We start from the raw sequence: 7,500 nt of genomic DNA on the forward strand, positions 1-7,500 counted from the left end.
TTGGAAAAGGCAAAAGGCAGCGATCAAGCCCAGACGGGTCTCTAGAGAGAAGCTTAATTTGAACTCAAAAGATCAGGATTGTGTCACAAGGCGAGAATGTTGGTGTTTTCTGAAGTGATCGCAAAGATTATTATTAATGCACTCACATCTTGAGACCCGACTCTCTGCCAGACATCACATGAATGTACACACAAGCACATAGATACGTATACACACTTTCAGACACACACACACACACACACACACACACACACACACACACACACACACACACACACACACACACACACACACACACACACACACACACACACACACACACACACACATACACACACACACACAAATACACACACACACGCACATTCCGACACAAATCACACAGAAATATAGTCCCAGCACCAAAGAAACCAAATATTCACACAATGAGACAGATTCATCCGCACACTCAAACTCTCATTCTTCTATTAGCACCGCTCCCCTCTCCAGCCCCTGTTAGTGCAGGACTGTCTCTCTCTCTCTATCCTGAACCGGATCCTCTGGTGACTTCACCTCCACTGAGCTGAGCAGGGAAGGTTTACACCACATGGGAATAATGGCAACCTCCTTCCTCCCAACCCTCCTCCTCTTCCTCCTCCTCCTCCCCGGCTTTGATCTCAAAGACACTGTAGGCAACGTTCCCTAGCAGACTCCTGACTCTAACAACACACAGAAGGAGAAAACTTTTGGCTTGAGATTGAACACCCGTCTGGTTCCGGAGCAGGAAAAAATTATTTTTGACCATCTCCTTAAACAAATATAACACACGCAACACACAACAACAACATACACGACAACATCAATAAAATACAATTGCAGGATGAATTCTAGCAGTTCCTGGTGGGAGATCCAATGCAATGATTGCGTCATCTCCCCCGCCCCCATCACCTCCACCCCCCCACCTCCCCCAAAACCTCCGGAAGGAGCCAATCAAAAATCAATGCTTCACACGTGTGAGACGATGGGGTTTTGAATTCCACGGGTTCAACCCTGCGCCGCAGCGATGAGCAAAGGGTTCCTGCCTCAGCAAGCAGGATCCCTCAGAATGGGAAAGTTCAGTTGAACAGTGTGCATGTCATCAATAACATACTTTCAGCACACCGATGGAGTCAGCCAAACAGATGGCGCTCTCTGTCCCCCCCCCCCCCCCCCCCCCTCTCTCTCTCTCTCTCTCTCTCTCTCTCTCTCTCTCTCTCTCTCTCTCTCTCTCTCTCTCTCTCTCTCTCTCTTCATGGATCTCTTGCTATGTAGATGGCTCTATGTGTCTCTCACTCATTCTAAGGATCCGTCCATGTCTCTCTCTCTCTGTCTAGCTGTATTTGATTGTGTGTGTGCATCTGCTTCTGTTTTTGTGAGTGTGTGAGCATGTACGTGTGTATGTGTTTGTAGGCAATTGTGTATGTGTGAGTGCATTCTGTGTTTGTGTACAATGCTTGTTGTGAATGTGTACGTGGAGAGATATCCAGACGTCCGTGTTGTCTGTTGTCATTTCATGCACCTGCAGGGAACGGAGGGGTCTTGACTGTAATCCCCTTTCGAAAGTGAAGGACCTCCCGTCTCTCTCTCTCTCTCTCTCTCTCTCTCTCTCTCTCTCTCTCTCTCTCTCTCTCTCTCGCTCTCGCTCTCGCTCTCTCGCTCTCTTTCTGTCTGTGTCTCTCTCTCCCTCTTGCCTGTTGCGAGTGGCTCTCTGTCATCTTTCGCTTCCTCTACTTCGCGTAAATTATTGTGCCGAGGCTTAGGGGGGTTCTGGAGAACTGCCTCCTCCAACCATCTTAGGTGATTCAGTTGCCATGGTGATTGTACCCAAATAACCAACAATGGCACTGGCATGTTAATAACCGTTATTAGCGTATGAAGTATATGTTCCAGGAAAATCCACTGGAGAGCAAACAGACAGCGGTAGCTTGTATAAAATATTTTTCTGGGAAACAATTTTATTTATTGCATGAAGAAACTTGTGTCTGTGTCTGCATGGTAAGCATCAAAGAGAACCCTGTGTCACCAAAATGTATCTTTTTTTTTATCTAAAGGTAGGAGGTTTTTATTTTATATATTTTTTCGTGATTGCTAATAGCAAATATAAAAAGCTAGGTCTGTGTGTGGTTGTGTAAGTGCCTTTCTAATGGACCTATTTTTCTCTTTTCCTCAACATGGATGAAAATGTGCAGCAGGTAGGTAACAGGTAACAGTAGGTAGCCTGTAAGACATAAGGGCACACACACTCACACACACACACACACACACACACACACACACACACACACACACACACACACACACACACACACACACACACACACACACACACACACACATACATTCATGCAAACAGAGCCACAGTCATGAAGTAATGTGTGTGATTCTCCAGTTGAGCCTTTTGCTGTTTACAAAGTAACACAAGGCTGAAATTGAAATACATTTATTTTATGTACCTTCATTTCCTTCAGATATTGTTAACATTGGCTTGAATCGTGGTGTTATGTATGAATGGCCAGTGTAAAAATAATGAATGATAAATAAATAAATAACTTCATGCACAGATTGAATTATGCATGAAACATGCAGAAATGTAACACAAATGATACTATACTGTATTTATTTTCTGTATTATTAGTGAATATAAGCAGCCAGGGAAGTAAAATGATTGTGAAAAACTCATTGCTCCAAATAATTGTATTACTAGATGGAGGTTTGGATGCTTTATTCTTTTTTCTTACTTGTTCCTACTCTTCTTCTTGCATGCGTCATTACACAAGCACTTTTCATGCGTTGCAAATGTCAGGGAGAATTACATGTCTGTGCTAAATGAGTACTGCAGAAGAGGAGCAGGAACATCTTTTGTTTAACTGTCTGTCCGTCAGTCTCTCTGGGCTGAACTCCTTGTAGTTCACCCCCTCTTCGAGGATGCGTTTGAGCGATTACATCTTTACAAAAATACCTTTCATAACGTCCTTGTTTACCTCTGCAGAAGGCCTTCTGTACAGGCGAGCAAGAGAGAGAGAGAGAGAGAGAGAGAGAGAGAGAGAGAGAGAGAGAGAGAGAGAGAGAGAGAGAGAGAGGGATAGAGAGTGAGAGAAAGGCAGATAGGGAGAGGAAAAATACAGAGAGAGATGAGCCAAAGCGTCTGTTCCTCCACTAACTAACTAGCAGTGTTAGCAGCCCCTTGTCACAAACGCGTCTAATTAGTGCCAGTACACTGTCTGTGTGATTCCCTGTGTACGTGTGATTGCCAGCGTGCACCACGTACACATATCTGTTTGCACGTTTGTTTGTGAGATTTTCCATCTGTTTCCATGGTGACTGCTCCTCTCCAAATACTCTCTCCTGCTGCTTACCGTCTTACCGTCGGTGCATTGGTAATGTCGCCATGCACCGCACAACACCTTTCATGCACCCGCAGTGAGAGATCGCTAACGCACTACACAGCCTTCAGCTGCTTACTCCGCTTTGAGCAAAGGTGGATAAGAGAGGTGTCGGTAACACTGAGCATCAGGCGCGATAAAATGAAACTCTGAATAATTGTTCCAAAACTTTCCAACCCAGTGCAATGCATGGATATTACATGAAAATTACTTCTTTCTATTTAGAACGGAGGTATGATGTCAGTTTGGACACAACCAAACTGACAATTCAATGCACCTTCCAGTCCCGTTGGGTTAAAAAATAAGCTATCTTCAACACCTCCATAGGAAATTATTCAACCGAGGACCTCAAAAGACTAGGAAGTCTCTTGCAAGTTCTGGAAATGCGAGTGTCATTATCTAGAGATGTTAATGGACGGTTTCTGCGTTGGACGTTCTGAGGCTGGACAAAAGGGAAGACCGGAGATGGGAGTTTGGCATCAGTATTCCAGGCTTGGATGCCGACTGAGAGCCCTGTGTTTCATACAAGCCCAGGTGGGGGTGCGGTGGAGGGGTGAGGCGGAGGGGTGAGGCGGAGGGAGAGGGGGTTGAAGTGGCGGGCAGGGAGGGGTTTGGGGGGGTTTGCGACAGGAGGTTGGAGAGAGACTCCAGCGAGGGGTTTAAGCCTCTGTCACTCAATGTCACCCGCCGTTATTTAGATTCCAATTACACCTGTCAACCAAGTCAGTCTGGCTTCCAATCTGTCCCTGTGTGTCTATGAGTCTGTCTGTCTGGATGTTTACACCGCCCTAACGCCTAGACTGGTCCTCCTCGACACGACTCCTCTCTCCCTTTCTCCCTTTCTTCTTTCTTCTCCATTCACCCTCCGACCCCACCCTCTCATTTTCCGCCTGTCACTCAGGTTTCCCTGCTCTCTGATTGGGTGAAGCATAATGCCGTCATCCATCTCTATTGCCCCATTAATTCCATTCATCTTTATGTGGCCGTCAACAAAGAGGCAAATAGAGTGGAGTCTGTTTGGGCCGGACTGGGAGAGCTGATGTTCCACTGTGTGGTTCTGTTGCATCTGGAACCAATAGTCTCTGCAGAGTGGTGTATTGGTGGATGGCTGGCTGAACAGATGGATGGTTTGGTGATGGAGAGACAGAAGGATGGGTGGTGAGATGGATGGATGGATTGTATGAGTGGATGAATATGACAGATGGATAGATGGAATATTGTTTTGTGGAAGGGTGAAAACATGGATGATGAACCAATGAGAGAGAGAGTGGATGGATGAATGGATTGGAAACCCTGACCGGTGAAAATGGAACTAATATAAAGTCAGATGAAAATAGTCGTGATGATGATGTGGTTATATTTATGAATGCAGATGGACAGATGTGTGGATAATGGAGGGGAGAAATACTGACAGATAAGTGGCTGGGTGGAATATACATTGATTGATTGACTGACTGCATGAGCCGATGAATGGTGAATGAATGAATGAAGGGTCAAACAAATGAATGCACACACACACAAGAAGAAATGGGAGGAGGAGGAAACCTGTCATCGGTAGGCGTGGACTGGTGCGATGATGGGATTCCACAAACCGCAAGGAATTCCATTTCTTGCTATTTTCATTGCTCGGGCCTTTCTGCGGTGATCTGCTAGCCCTCTGTAGCTACGGCTCCAGGATTATATTCTCCATTCAGCAGCCTCTTTTAGAGTTCAGAATCAGAACTGACAGCCTGGCCCCGCGGTCCGCCTCCAAGCCGGCTCTGTTGATCTAGAGCCATATGGTGAGCGACCAGCCTGTCCAGCGCAGGAGGACCCTCAGAAAAGATCAGACCACCGGGTCAATGCCGGGTGAGGTGGTTTGAAGTCTGGCGAAAAGCGGAGGGAAAATAGCCACATGCACGGGGATGAAATTATGAAATGAAAGGATGCGTGTTTCAGACTGTGGAGTGAGCGGGTGTGTGTTGGTGTGTTAAGGTGTATGTAAGTGATTTTGCCGGTGTGTGTGTGTGTCTGGTTGCATGAGTGATTGAGGCAGAATCTGTTAACATTTGTGTGTGTGTGTGTGTGTGTGTGTGTGTGTGTGTGTGTGTGTGTGTGTGTGTGTGTGTGTGTGTGTGTGTGTGTGTGTGTGTGTGTGTGTGTGTGTGTGTGTGTGTGTGTGTGTGTGTGCTTTTGTGTGTGTGTGTGTGTGTGTGTGTGTGTGTGTGTGTGTGTGTGTGTGTGTGTGTGTGTGTGTGTGTGTGTGTGTGTGTGCGAGAGAGAGAGAGATTGATTGTGTCGATGTGCGTGTAAGTGATTGTCCCAGTGGGTGTTAGGGGGCCTGTGTGTGTAATTGATTGTGGGCATGCGTCCGTCTGTACGATTGTGTCAGTGTGTGTCAAGTTGTGTAAGTGTGTGTTTGTGTGTGAGTGTAGACGTCCATCTGTGGCTAATAATGTTGAACACACTTGGAGGCCTCTCCACCACAGCTTCTGCCACTCCATAAATCACACATCTGGCTCACTGATCTCCCTGCTGCTGCTGGCTGCTGGGGGCAGAGATGCCATGGAGAGTACATACACACACACACAAACGCACACACACACACACATTCACACACACACACACACACACACACACACACACACACACACACACACACACACACACACACACACACACACACACACACACACACACGCACACACACACACACACACGCACACCCACACATGTATACATATACAACATTTATACACTAATAAGTGCTTGCATACACACACCCACACACACACACACCGTCACAATCATTTTCACTCGCAAACGACACATTCACTTTATCATGACATTATCAAACACAGTCAATCACTCACACACACCCAAATACACACAATGGCAGGCACGTTTGCATAATGACACACCTACACACACGTACACACACACAAACATACATACACACAAACAAAGCCACATGGACAATTACAAACACATCCGGCCTCGGTCTACAACGAAAAAGGCAAAGACACAATGACATACCTACACACACACACACACACAAACATACATACACACACACAAAGCCACATGGACAATTACAAACACATCCGGCCTCGGTCTTCAATGAAAAAGGCTGCAATTTCAGGCCCATGTGATTTCTTTTTAGTCCCCACTGATTTGGAACCTTGTTCTCTGGAAACCAAATCAGGCAAGAGTGATGGTTTGTGGCTCGACAGATGCTCAAAATACTCAAACATGATCACTCCATACGGATACTCCTTCCACCGGTTTCCTGCCCCAGTCTTCTGTCCCAACTGAGAGGAGCAATGTTAATCTCTATATAATCTCTATATAAACACAGAACACACACTCCAAAAAACACACACACACACACACACACACACACACACACACACACACACACACACACACACACACACACACACACACACACACACACACACACACACACACACACAGACGCTCGCACCAACTCAAATACTTGAGCTCTTCACCCAGCCTCATTATTCCAATCGATTAATAACCGCGTTTAAATTTCAAGTCCTTGTGACACACAATTTCCCTCCGTATTTATGGAGGCCATTCGTGTTTCCTGTTAATGTACTTTTAATTTAGAGGCCGACAAGACGGCAGGTGTGTGTGTGTGTGTGTGTTCCTGCGAGGAAACGGGGCACGGGACGTCTTAATCAATAGCCGTCGCTGCTCGTGCCTGGAGAGACAATGGACCACTTATGTGAAGAGAGAGCTCCCCGTTGTAACCTGTTATCCCCTCCCCCGCCCACCCACTGACCACAATGCCCATCTCCCTGCTATCCCATAATAAGCAGGGTAATCACGACCATGTGATGGCTAAGTGGGGCATTCCTGTCCCCCCCGACAGCTGTCCGGCAGGTCCTTGATTGATGATATTGTTTTAGAAGAGTTAAAATAGTTGAAGGTCTTTACTGGGGTTCTGGGGAGGGGGGGGTCCGACTCACCCCCCCCCCCGCCGTCGCCCCAGCTACTCAAGAACCGCACATTCCAGTGGTTATAAAGACGGCCATTGTGGATCCTAATCCACTTCACTTAAAGGGAGGTCCTCTTCTGGACTCCAAGAATCACA

The sequence above is a fragment of the Gadus chalcogrammus genome, chromosome 20 (assembly GCF_026213295.1).
Source record: "Gadus chalcogrammus isolate NIFS_2021 chromosome 20, NIFS_Gcha_1.0, whole genome shotgun sequence".
Lineage (NCBI taxonomy): Eukaryota > Metazoa > Chordata > Actinopteri > Gadiformes > Gadidae > Gadus > Gadus chalcogrammus.